The following is a 14,007-nucleotide window of genomic DNA, read 5'->3' on the forward strand; positions in this document are numbered from 1 at the left end:
CACACAAGCACAAATAATATTGAGTACCTGAATTATTTTCTAATATTTATAGTAAATTCAAAGGAGTTATGGTGGGAGTGAGAGCATTAGAGACTTGGGGACACTGATCTACAACAAGGTATCTCACACTTTGGAGATTATGAATGTTGAGGCTGTGTGCAGTGAGTTTTGGCAGTCAAAAAAGTATTGCAACCTTCAAGTTGGGAATGAGAGTTTCTTTTATAGGCATTGTCTCTGCTTCTTCATCTCCTAATACTCTCTCTAGCTCTGATACTTTAGATATCCACATTCCCCTTAGTTTGGGAAGCATACCACATGTTGGCATGGGAAATACATGTTTCAATTTTTGACAATCTTCTATGAAGATTATGGTGAGACTTGGAAAGATAGCAGGTTGTTAGGATTGAGCACATTTTGATTTTCTTTGACAATTGCCTCCAATTCCTTATAGGAATATATGGTAATGTCTTGGGAGCACATGATATGTAGAGATAGGGAATACACATTTCAACTTATCACAATTTCCAATTTCGATTGTGGTGAGATTTGGAAAGACAACAGGTTGGTGAGGATTTAACACACTTTGATTTTCTTCTTCATCATCTCCAATTATTTCTTCCAATTCCTTACATCCCTGAATACAAAGAAATCTCAACTGTGGTAGGCTTCTTATAATGCATGTAGGGAATATAACTCCCAAATTGTCACAATTTCAAATACGTAAATAATGAAGATGTTGAAGGAGTAAGAAATTTTTGGGACCCCTTGATATATCCCTCAACTTTGGTAGATATTCCAATCGAAGCCTTTGTAAGCTTGAGTTCACTTGTTGTGCATTGTTAGGAATCTCATCCGCATCGAAAATAACTTCTATTTTAGTATCATGCATATAAAGTGATTGTAATGTTTGCAGTGAGGACACAGCTACCTTCAACAAGTCCTATAAATAAAAAAAGAATATGAACCCATGAACTATATAGTAATGTTGAATAACAATCAGCATAATTAATTACATATATTCCACAACTATATAAAAGCAAGAAAGTAAGTATGCCATGTTGTCCTCTTTGCCACATGTACTTTACCAATCACTGTCTTCTTCATTTTTGATTGTGGGTGCCTTAAAATCTAATCAACATCAACATCCATAAATTAAATTCATTTCATTTAGGAGTCCGAATGGAAATTTTAATTAGAAATTAATATATTCTCCTTTATTACATGCACTATTGATGTTCTAATAGATTAAACATAGAGAACACGAATTTTTCTTCATTGAATTATAGCAAATGTTAAACTATATTCATAAACCAACAAATGTTTTACCATTTTTGAATATTTCAAATAATCATGTATAATTTTAAAAAAATAATACAATAAAATAAAATAAACAATATTATATTAAAAGACATCGTACCTCATATGCTATCTGATCATGCATTTGACTTAACCTGCATCCAACAATCCAATGATTCATGGACATGGAATTTAATTGATGGCATCTATCTAACATCATATCTTTCAAAGATGGGCATATTGGATCATAATTTTTGGACAAATGCTAATGATACTTGACAATGCTCATAGAGTTAGGTTTCTCAAAGATGAAAACTGGATGATTTGGAATTCATTTTGATTTGGATCTTCATAAATGGATGGGCCAAACATACTCTTTAATTTATGAGCATTCATTATTTATAGATCTTCCAATTTTGCAAGGCTTTGAGCACAAGAGATGGGCATTAAGTATTTTAGTTGACAGCACTTATGTATTGTTAGTCTTTTTAAATTTGGGAATGTAGATCTATAGCTCCTTTGATGTCTACTATCATATGCAACTATCTCCTCCCCTTCTTCTACTATTAAATGCTCAAGTGAATCACAATTCTCTATCTTTAGTACTTCTAATTTTGCAAAAAGGCTTAAAGGAAGATGACCACAACACAAGGAATTCAAATGTTTCATCCATTTTATAGTTAGATGAGTCAATCTGGAGATAATTCCAACTTCACCCAAATGATTTGCAAGATCTATCATGTATTCTATCTCCTCAAAGAAAAGGATTGAAAGTTTAGCCAAAGCATCCATATCTCCTCCTATTGTTTGAGACACATCAGGGAGTATATATTTACAACTTGTGATTCTTCCTATGGAGAGAACCTTTGCTCTTTGCATCACATCCTTAATTGTTGAATTTGACATACAAGTTTCAAAATCAACATGTAAACTTCTTGTAATAGGAAACTCTTGTCGTTTGAAAGTAGAGCTTCCAAATTCTATACAATAACTACCTAATTTTGGTGTAAATTTATTGAAGAAGTCACCAATATTCTTACCTTGATCTAGCCAAACTCCGTCATTTTCACAAAAATACAATTCTTCCAATTGAGAACACATTCCAATCACTTCATAAGGATTCTTTTGAATTTTACATCTCCAAATATCTAATAATCTCATGTTCTTCTGTTCTACAATGAATTTAGGCAATTCTTTAAAAGAACAATTCTCTAATGTAAGAGACTCGAGTCTATTAAGGCTTCTAATGAAAGAGATGTCTCCTAATGACCAATTTTGTAAGAATAGGCAACCAAGATTATATACCAAAGGGGCCAAATTCAAGCATTGCAAGATTTCTCGACTTTCACTCCACTACATATAACATTTACACTCAAGAATCAAAACTCGAAGCTTCTCCATGTGTTTGAGGAAAACATTTGATAGCTTCGAAGTAGGTTCTTTTCTAGTGAAAATAGAAAGAAACTCAAGTTTAGAACAATCCAACTTATAAGATAATCCCTCCATATCATCAAGCCATAAATATCTTACAATATCATCCTTCAAAATCATATCTTCTTTTAATGCTTTTTGCTTTGATTTGCTTTCTTCATTGATCAATCTAATCTCCTTCTTTGAAATTCGTAAGGCTACATCACGAACCAAATCATGCATTTTGACATGAGTGTTTTTTCCAACAACTTCTAGCAACAAACAAGAATTTATAAGCCTATTTTTGCCCCTACTGATCACTTTCTCTCTTGCTCTTTGATATGAGTCAACTTTTTCCACAAGACTAAGCCCTACTCCAAACACAGTTAATTGCTCAATTGGAATTTCATAATCTTCAGGAAATACAGAACATAACAAGAAGATTGACTTGGCTACTTCATTCTCTAGATTTTCATAGCTTAATTGAAGACATGAGTAAGGATTTCTTAATCCCTCATCATCAAAATCAAGAAAGATTGAATCTTTTAGTGTTCTCAATGCTTCCTCCCACTCATATTGAGGTTTTCCTTTCAAAGTGCTGGCTACAACAACAATAGCAACAGGTAAACCACCACATTCTTTGGTAATTTCTTGTGCCAATCTCTTCAAGGGAGTAGTAGTGTCATCATCAAATGTCCTTGAATACTTTTTAAAGAGCTCTCATGCTTCAACTTCATCTAATTCCTTCAATGGAATTGTTCTTTTGCAATTCATTTGTCTACATACTTGAAGTTTTCAAGTAGTTATAAGCACAGTGCAATAACTTTTTTCATTTTCTACAAGAGGAATCCCTATGGCCTCAAAATCAAGCTTTTTTCATACATCATCTAGAATAATCAGGAACCTTTCCCCACTCCCCAATCTCATGGATAATCGCTTGGCCCTCTCTTGTCCTTCTTTCTCTTTCAATTCAAAATTACCAAGTTGGCTTGCTATATTTTCTTGAATTTTTTTGACTTCAAAGGTATTAGACACAACAACAAAGACAACTTTTCTAAAAAACTATTCCGCTTCTTTCCCCACTTCTTTCACCAAGATCGTTTTCCCCACATCCCCCCATACCAGACAATCCAATCATGTTCACATGCTCATCTTTAAGTGCCTCCAAAAGTTCATCATATGCCCCCTGCCTACTCTTAAAGCGTACAAAACTTTCAGAAGAATAATAGCTCATGCCAACAAGTGATTCTAGTCGAGAAAATTCTGGGAATTCAATATTGCATTGCTCTTTAATTTCATTGATCTTCCCTTCAAGTTGTTTAGCTAGAGTGAAACGCTTAATCAAGTTAGGGCAATACTTAAAACAAGATGTCTTGTTTTTGTTCTTTATCTTTCTTCTACCTGCACCAGTTTTGCTACCAAAGAGTCCGCTTTACAAAGCCATTTCTCAACTTCTTTAACAACTTTCTTTGTCTGCTTCTTATCCTTCTTAGCTCGATCAAGAACATCTCTTATTTTGGATTGCAACTTTGTTTTTGCTATTTCAAGCTCTTTGACATACTTGTTGAAGCAGCAAGAATAAGAAGCTTCATGTATTGTTGCATCCACTAACTTGCTCAAAATACCATTTACAACAGTGACAATGATCTCCATGTCCTCTAAAAGTGCAATAATGTTGCTATAATTTATGAGATAATATAATCATAATTTTGAATGCTATAAAAGTAATTATTTGATATTAGATGGAGATAAAATGATAACTAAGGACTCATATTATCAATACTTAAAGAATTTGAAAATCAAATTCATCTCACGATTAAAAAAAAAAATCTTTGGTGACAATAGAAATAACTTCATTGCAAACAAAAAATAAAAAAAAAAGAAGTGAAAAAAAGGAACATTTCTAAAGTCACCTGGAGAATTTTATGTTGTAAATTAAGAGAGTATTTGATAACTTAAAAAATCAATATATAGCAATTTAGTTATATAATTTATAAAAAAAATTTAATTCTTAATCCTTTGCAGTCAGTTCTAAACTTGGGAGTCTTTAGACTTCTTCAATTATTTTTTCTGTAATTTAGCACTTTTTAATCAAAAAAGGAAATGTTAAAAAAATGCAAATAGATTAAATTCAATATTTTTTTAAAAATAATATTGAGATAAATGCTTTAAAATTTTACTCAGAATATCTTCTTAAATATTTTGTTCAAAAATATAAATAGAAAATTTAGTAAGAAAATAGATAATTCGAAGCAGGTCTGATATAATTGATAATTGAGAAAAAGGCATGTTGCTGCACACACAAGAGCACAAACTTTTCAAGCGGAGAGAAGGATAGAAGTCATAACATATTGCTGCTTCCACAACTTGCTAACAATCTAGAACCCATAATTCTCCATTAAAAGCAATTCAACCAACGATAAGAAAATAAAAGAATATTAATAAAATAAATAAATATTTTATTTTTAATTAAAAATAATATGACCTAACTTTAGATTAAAAAATTAAAAGGATTCGACCTAATTAAATATAGCAAAAAATATTTTGAAATAAAATTGATTTTGATTTATCAATGGATATTAATAAATATATTTTAATTGAAAATAAAACATGAAGATGATCGAAAATCTAAGCCATCTAAATTAACTCTAAAGTATTCAAATATAATTGAAACATCTATCGGTTCATCCTTGAAATTAATGAAGAATCTAGATTAAAAGATGATAAGACATTTTTCTTCTTTATACCAAAAAAGTATCAATGGATATTATGTGGAAATATTAGGAATGTATTATAATAAAAATATATGCAAATTACCCTGCCCATAAACTTTTAAAAAATTTCTCGGTTGAGAAAATAGTTTATTATTTTAGAAAAATAACGGATAGTTAATTGATGATGGGAAGTTGTTTGCATAAATGAAAAAAATTAAAGAATTATCAAAAAGTTCTAAAGGTAATGGAAGTTATTTGTACATATCAAACTTTTAAGGATCATGTCCATGTAAAGCAACTCAACCTGTGCATATGAGAAAATTACAATTCGTTGACCGAAGGGAGAAAAAAAAAACAGAGAGAAAATTATAATTCAAATACGGATAAAAATGAACATTTAGTATGATGAAATAAAAACAATATTGTAACTATCACTATTATAAAGAAATATTTTAATTTAAAATTAAAAATAATGAGAATTTAACATATAAACCATCTAAATTAACTCAACTATTAAAATTTATTTTAAACATCACCATATTGGTTCATCCTTGAACTTAATAAGGAATCTAGACTTAAAAGGTGAAAGCCATTTTTCTTATTTATAACAAGCAGCAAAAAAATCATCCATGCATATTAAGCAGAAAATTAGGAATGAGAGATAATAAAGAATATGCAAATGATGACACTGCCCATAAACTTTTTATCGTACAAGGAAAAAATCGATTACTTATAAAAAAAAATGTTACATGAAAATAAATGATGTAAAAATTTGAGTTTCAAACAATTATTAAACATAACATAAAAATATTAATAGCAAACAAAAAGGTTGATTCCACAAATTTTTGAGTTAATTTGGGACATTTTGAATATTTTGTGCAATTTAAGGGTGTAAGTAATAAATTTTTTAAAAAACATTTATATTTTATTTTCAATTAATTATCTAAAAAAATATACTAACCTTCTTAGTATATCTAGCCTCCTTAAAAATTATATCCTTAAGCCAAAATTATCAATAATAGGGTAAAAAAATGAAAAATTAGAAAATATCAATCAAATTAAATAATTAATCATAGTAAAATGAGAAAATATTTATCGCTAAATGAATGGTGAAAAACAAGAAGAAAAAAAAATAGAGGTAATGTTGACCCTACACATGCCATGACCATTCTATATTTAAAATCCTTCTGAGTTCAAAACATGCCAAGTATCATGTTAAAATGTTCTATTTGTGGTTCAAAATTATATATGTAATTGTATAAGAACAACTGTGAACACCAAGGGGGAAAAAAGAATAGACTTTGAACACTATTAAAGATAAAGAAACATGGATAAAAGCATATCCAACAAAAGTTGATTAAAAGGAAAAAAAAAAAAACATGTATACTAAATAAAAATAATTATAGGTTGAAGTTTATGGGATTGGAGCTAATAAAGAACATAACAACAAGATCAAAAGCTAACATGTCTTCAGCTTTCTTGTGATCCAAATTAAGCAATCTATGTGCATGGAACAACAGACAAAGAAGGCCAATTTCAGTTATGTCTTGCAATTTGAGAGATTCACAAATTGAAGTCTCTATTTCAATAAGAAAGAGTATTCAAAACATAGCATACTATGTTTTGTGCTTTAAGCTTTCTACATATAGATTCAGAATACACAACTAGTCTTATGATTTTGAACGGAAAATGTGAGGTCTTAAATTTCTAAAATGATAAGTAAATATAAAAACGATTTTTTTAAGTCACAAAAGAAATGGAGGGAATATTTTTTTATAAAAAAGAAGGCTAAAATATACAAAACCTCCATAAACTTTAAAGCAGTTGCACAAAATCCTTTCATCTTTAAAAGTTTAAAATTAATCTTCTTATCCTTTTATTTTTTATTTTTTTACCACATATTTTCCTACTATTATTTCTTAATTATCTTACTAACAAAGTTATCATGTCATCTAAAAAAAAGACACGTAGTTGCTTATGTATCCAATGTAAGTTAATAATAAAGTTCTATAAAAATTTTATCCATATTTTTCTATCATTATAACATTTAAATTTCCTTTTTAATTAATTTTCTAAACACTAGGCATTTCCTTCCAAAGAATGATCTAAAAAAACATAGCAACAACAGATCCAATTTTTGGATGAAGTACTTGAATCTAGGATTTTCAATTGAATATGCATCATGAAATAAATTATTGAAATTAAATGTGGGGAGTTTAAATTTTTAAGATAATATTTTTGCTGTAAAAAGTGTAAAGTAAAAATAATATGTTAACTATATGAACTTAAAAACTATTTTAAAAAGTTAAAAGGATAAAATCTTAAGCATCTAATAAATCAAATTTAGATAAAGCCTTAATTTTATAATTTACTCAATTGAGGAGATCCAAATAAATGGAAATAGTATTCTGACAATTAGTCATTAGTTACCACCTCTTAACAATGAAATCTATGAAATCAAGTTACCTTTTGTACCTACGTGCGTGTGAAATTAATACATATTTATTATAAACATAAAATAAATTATGGAAAATTAAATGTATGCCAACTATGCATTAACTTAAGTGTATCAATAATCTCCCTGGTTTTTAAAATTTCACAAAAAATCCTCCTATGCTACGAAAGTATATCTTTATATAATTTGACAAAACTTTAAAAATCTATAAGACTTTGGAGGGATTTATTAATTATTTACTCTCCAGACCACGAAAATAATTAATCTCTTAAATATCTGAACAAATGATACTCCTAATCTTATTAAAAAAAACAAAAGAAATAACTTTCTTGTAAAAAATATATATTTTCATAAGGTCACATGATGAATACTTTGTTGTAACTTATAATTCAACTAATTTTTTCTTTATTGAGAAAAATAAAACATTAAAAAGAAAGAAAAATAAGAAAATCTCAATCATCAATAAAAGTTTAGTCTAGTTAATAAGAATTAAGCACATAACGTGACAGGTCATGAAATCAAATCCAACTACAAATACGGATAAGAACTTCTCTAAAACTCTATGCTGCAAATTCTTAAGAAACATATTGCACGATGATGCTGAAAAGGTATCAGGAACTGAGAAACAGGACAACACCACCAAACAGAAGCTAACCTGGTACAGGTGGTCTTCTTCAAAACAAACACAAGCTTACCTTTGGTTTATGAGAAACTCGATGAATTTCTCCAATTAGGCTTTCGGCAGAGAAGCTGCAGAAGAACTTAGTAATCTCTCCCATCTTCAGAGAAAAATAGATATATCTCGGACCTTTTTTAAAGGCCAAATATATATAAATATGTATATATATCACAGACTTTAATTAGCTGTGATCATGTTTGACGTACAGTTATTGCATCCAAAGGAAAACAATATATATGGAGTATTTTAAGATGTAATTAATGAATTAAGAATAAAGAAAATAAAATTATTGTGGACTTATAAATTATACTTACTCCATTCAAAAATTATTGTAATATATATGGAGTATTTTAAGATATAATTAATGTATTAAGAATAAAGAAAATAAATCCATTATTGTTTATATTGCATGGAATTTATATTTATATTGATAATAATTTTTATACAATTATAATATTTCAAAGGCCACATGATAATTTCATGAAAACAAATATAAACGAAAATAAAGTTTGAGATTTATTAAAAACAATTCCTTTTTATGATTATTTATTCATAGGATTTCACATTCTCATCATATGAATGCATCCTATTTTTTAACTAAATATATATACATATAAGTTTAAATGAGTTGGGTTTCGACAATTTATTAAGATCATGACAGGTTATATTTTTAAATTTAAAAAACAGTTATAAAAATATTTAAAAATCACAAACCCTTAAAATTCTCATATCAGCAATACTATTTGAACTTAAGAGCTTGTAAATTATGAATTAAAATCCTTACTAATGAGATCAAATCTATACTTTATTCAAATTACATTCTTATCACATGTCATATTTTCACTTAGTAATCATTTTCCCCCCAGTTACTTTTCCAGCCTCATTTCAATAATGCAAATGGTGGGATCGGGGAAATTGCACAGTACTTTTTACTTTTCAGTCATTCATCAACTTTTTCAAAACCTTTGATAATTTTTACCTTTAAAATATTTCATAGTGCCTTTTGCTTTTCAATCATTCATCAACTTTTTCAAAAGTAATAGGGGCCTTTGATAATTTGTCGCCTTTAAAATATTTTAATAATTTCTTGAAATGCAATATTATTAGTGAACTAATCTCTCTCTCTCTATATATATATATTAACTTGTCAATAATGCATAATCAAACTATTAAAATTATAATAATCAACATTACTAGTCAACTAATCTCTCTCTTTCTCTCTCTCTCTCTATATATATATATTAATACTCTTATAAGTATCCCTAACCATCTAATGCGAAAATTTTCTGAAATAGAGCTAAAAAAAGGCAATATTGCAAATAAGTTATGAATTATTAAAACTTTGTAAATTTTGATAGCTTGTTTACAAATGTTATAAGCTCAACTATAAACAACAAATATTAACTGGAAATAGTTTGTAAATTATACTTGTTTAATAAGTCCTAAAAGCTTAATTAATTATAAAAATAAAAGACTCAATTTTTAAAGTTAGAATGTAAATTGGCTGAATTATTTAATTGTAATTAGATTAACACTTTACAACTTACTTGCAACTAATCTTTCGTCGTTTACAATTAAATTTCTAGTATTCACAACCTGTCTTTTGAAATTTACAAAATTTCTACAATTTATAACTTATTTGCAATTGAAGATTTGCAGCTGAAATATATGTCAATGTAAATCATTATGAGCTTCAAAGAAGAATAATAAAACTATATAGTTTTTTAAAAATAAATTTCACAAATCAATATAAAAAGTATATGGTATTAATCTAGCACTTAGATTATTTTTTTTTTTAAAGGACAGTACTACCAAATTTTATTCATGAATTCTCACTTGTGGTGGAGGAATACTATAGTTTCACCGGACATTTGAACCAAACTAACAAAACAAAAACACAAAATAGAGCCTAGATTCTTACGTGCCAACATATGACCACTTGTGATGATTGTTAAAGGCAAAAATTAAACAATTTGCAACATTTTAAGTTCTGCCAACTTATCACAAAAACTGAAGTTACTACGTTTAAATACTTCAATAGAAAAGAATTAAGATCCTGTTTGGCTACTAAAAAGAATAAAATGAATTAAACAAATAAAGATAAAAATAAACTAAATCACTTTTCTCTTCATGATAAGCATAATGCTCATTGATATAAACTACAAATATGAAAATCATCAAACCTTTTAATAATCTCATAAATCATGATTCCAAACTTCATGAACTAAATTACCTCCTTTTCTTATGAATATGCTCGTCTATTCCCTTTAATTGTCTTATTTTTACTTTTATATTTTTAATTCCTTCCTTTCTAACAAGAAAACAGAACTTAAAACAGATGCTTTAACAGTTATTTTTGCTGCCTCTGTTTTCTTCTGGGGTTGAAAACAGAGTTAAACAGAACATCTTTTTTTTTTTTTGTCTTCCCTATTTTCCTATGTCAATGTGTGTGTAATCTGAAGTGGTTTAATGAAGGTTCTACTTCTACGTATGATTGTATTTTAATACTCCCTCTATTTTATTTTATTTTTCATTTAAGGTTGCACACGACAACAAATAAAGAAATATAATAAATATATAAATATATGACTTACTTTAGTAAATTTAGCCCTCATTTATTATAGGATTTAATATCTTTAGATATAAAACCGTGTAAGATGTAGAATGTTGCTATAAGAATAAAAAAAATCATTAACTATTGTTTTAGAACTCTAAAATAACATGTGATATAAAACAAAAATTTTCCCCTGAATAACAAAATATAATGAAACAGTCCAACTCACCTAAATTTTTGTTTTAAAAAAGACCAAATATAGTGAAACAGTGGAGGCATTTACATTAAAATCAACAAACAAAACCATATTAGTTAGCATAGGTACATTATGTTTAGATGTTTTTTAAGGTACTAAAAATTAAAGCAATCAATAAACTGGTTAAGACAATGGTCAAGAGTTTGTAGTTCAACCCAATCATAATTAAAATAATACATTTTAATTAAATTAAAATATATAAAAATATTCTAATAAACCTTGCAAAAGGGAAAAATTTAAATGAAAAGGCATTAATATACAAGTAAATAAAAGGTGTGTGTATAAATAAAATAAAATCCAATAAAAAATTACTAAGTCCAAATACGGTGGACTGCTATTTTTTTTCTTTTTCTTTTTTAAACTCAAAACAATATCATTTGGGAAAATGATAATAAAATTCCTTCAAATTATATAAAAAATAATTTAATCTCTCAAAATATCATAATTCTATTGAAGTCCCAATGGACTTTTGTGCTGATAAATTTTAAAATAAAAAAATTATTTTACCCTTCTTGAAAATTATAACTTTTTTTCTATAAATTACAACAGTTGAACAAGAAATCACAACTTATCAAATGTAATTTTTATTATTAAAAAAAATTCTAATAACAATTTTTGCTTAAAAAACAATAACTTTTATTCTGTGAATCACAAGAGTTGACCAAGAAATCATAACTTGTTAAGTATAATTTCTGTTATTAAAAATAAGTTCTCAAAATAACAAGTTCTAATTACAACTTTTGTTTAAGTAATAATAATTTTTATTCAAATAATTGTAAAAATTAAACGAAAAATCACAATTTGTTAATAAGGGTAAAATAATTTTTTCACATTAAAATTTATTGATACAGAAGTCCCTATAACTATTAATTTTTTCACATTAAAATTTTTTAACACAGAAGTTCCTATAACTATTAATTTTTTCACTTTAAAATTTATTGACACAGAAATCAACTATGGGATTGTTCTCTGCCTTTTTTAGTATCTATAACTGGTTGGCTGATCTTTAATTTTGCCAGAACAATATAAACAAAATAGTTAGAGAGAGAAAAATTTGTCTTAAGGTGGCTCTAGACATGAAACATATTTCTTTCTTCTTCATTTGTCTTAAAGTGTTAGAAAGGATCTTATGACATTTATGTGAAGAAAGTATTAAAAATCTTACATTTGAAAGTGCTTTAGGCAGAGAATTGGGATCATATATAGAAACTCCAAAGCTTTCTTTAACATCCTAGGGAGCATCAAAACACAAATAAGTATGAATTATGTAGTATTTAAAATAATTTATAGATTTTTTCTCACAACATTCTTTAATATATTATTTCTCTCTTGAGAATTTTGTTCTTGTGGCCCAAACTATGTAACTGAGAGAAGTGAGGATAATTAAGTTGAAATTATGGCATTGTACATATGATTTGGTCAGCTTAACAAAAGATTTTGTGTCAAGAGAAGAGCTCATCAGTGTACTTGCTGTTTCATTGGAAAGTGTTTTAGGCAGAGAAATAACCAAGTGATTACTTGATGATGTTGGCATCATTTCAGCTACCTCTAAACTAGGCATGTTATTTTAGAGTTCTAAAACAATATTTAATGATTTTTTTTTATCCTTATAGCAATATTCTACTCCTTACATGGTTTTAGATCTAGAGATATTAAATCCTCTAATAAATGAGGGGTAAATTTAGTAAAGTAATTCATATATTTATATATAGGAAAAACTTAGATACCTTGCTTTATATATTTAGTTTGTTTTTATCCAATAAAATTCAAACAAGTAAATTTTAATGTGTCAATCATATTAGTAACAAAAATTTATTATAGAATAAATAATTTGTAAATGATACACATGTCTTTACTTAATTAAAAATAAGTATATTAAGTATATAAGTTTTTCCCTTTATATATTTATTATATTTTTTATTTGAAGTGTACAAGCTTAAACAGAAAATAAAATAAAATAAAACCGGGGGAGTATTAAAATAGAATCATACGTAGAAGTAGAACCTTCATTAGATTGTTTCAGATTACACACGCACATTGAAATAAGGAAAATAGGCAAAAAGAAAATGTGCTCTGTTTGACTCTGTTTTCAACCCAAAAAAAAAAAAATTTCTGAAGTATGTAATGTTTGCCAATGATGTTAGAAGCAGTTTCCTAACTAATTTCAACTCTATATGATTATTTAGTCATGAAGATAAGGTTATTGTAGGCTATGAAGACAATTGGTGCAAGCTTTGACAAAAAGTATTAAACCAATTCACAAATAAAATATTTTTTAAATAAAATACACACACACACCAAACATGCTTGTGACTATGATTCATAAAAACACTAATTAAATACTTGTCAAAATAAAGAACACAAAATAAAAACTTAAGTTATTATATTAAATACTTCATATATGGCCATTTATAATTACCTTGAAACAATTGTTGCTGACTTTCTTCCCTTGGCCAAAACGGTTCTGCAAGGAAAAGCATTTCCCAAAAATTAAAAAGTGGTTTTATTATATTAATTAAAAGGGTTAAGGTCCAATTTTATTTTTGTACTTATTTTTTTAGGAGTGTTGGGCAATCTATATTTTTAAGTAGGGTAATTTTATCCCCGAACTATTTTTTTGAGGAGCAAAAAACTATTAATTTT

General features: G+C 27.4%; 1 long non-coding RNA gene across 2 annotated transcripts; it reads right to left on the reverse strand.

Annotated features, from left to right (window-relative positions):
- Positions 1-19: 19 nt before the first annotated feature.
- LOC129302204 (uncharacterized) lies at positions 20-8,641 on the reverse strand. 2 transcript variants are annotated; one of them, XR_008591205.1, is made up of 3 exons: positions 8,531-8,641; positions 1,418-4,364; positions 20-940 (listed from the first exon to the last, which is right to left on the reverse strand). It is a non-coding gene; the product is annotated as an uncharacterized LOC129302204 (long non-coding RNA). The 2 variants fall into 2 exon arrangements; XR_008591204.1 differs by lacking the exon at positions 8,531-8,641 and having other exon boundaries at positions 1,418-4,494.
- Positions 8,642-14,007: the final 5,366 nt, after the last annotated feature.

The sequence above is a fragment of the Prosopis cineraria genome, unplaced genomic scaffold (genome assembly GCF_029017545.1).
Source record: "Prosopis cineraria cultivar Desert tree isolate PC_DT_omini unplaced genomic scaffold, ASM2901754v1 PC2, whole genome shotgun sequence".
Taxonomy (NCBI): Eukaryota; Viridiplantae; Streptophyta; class Magnoliopsida; order Fabales; family Fabaceae; genus Prosopis; species Prosopis cineraria.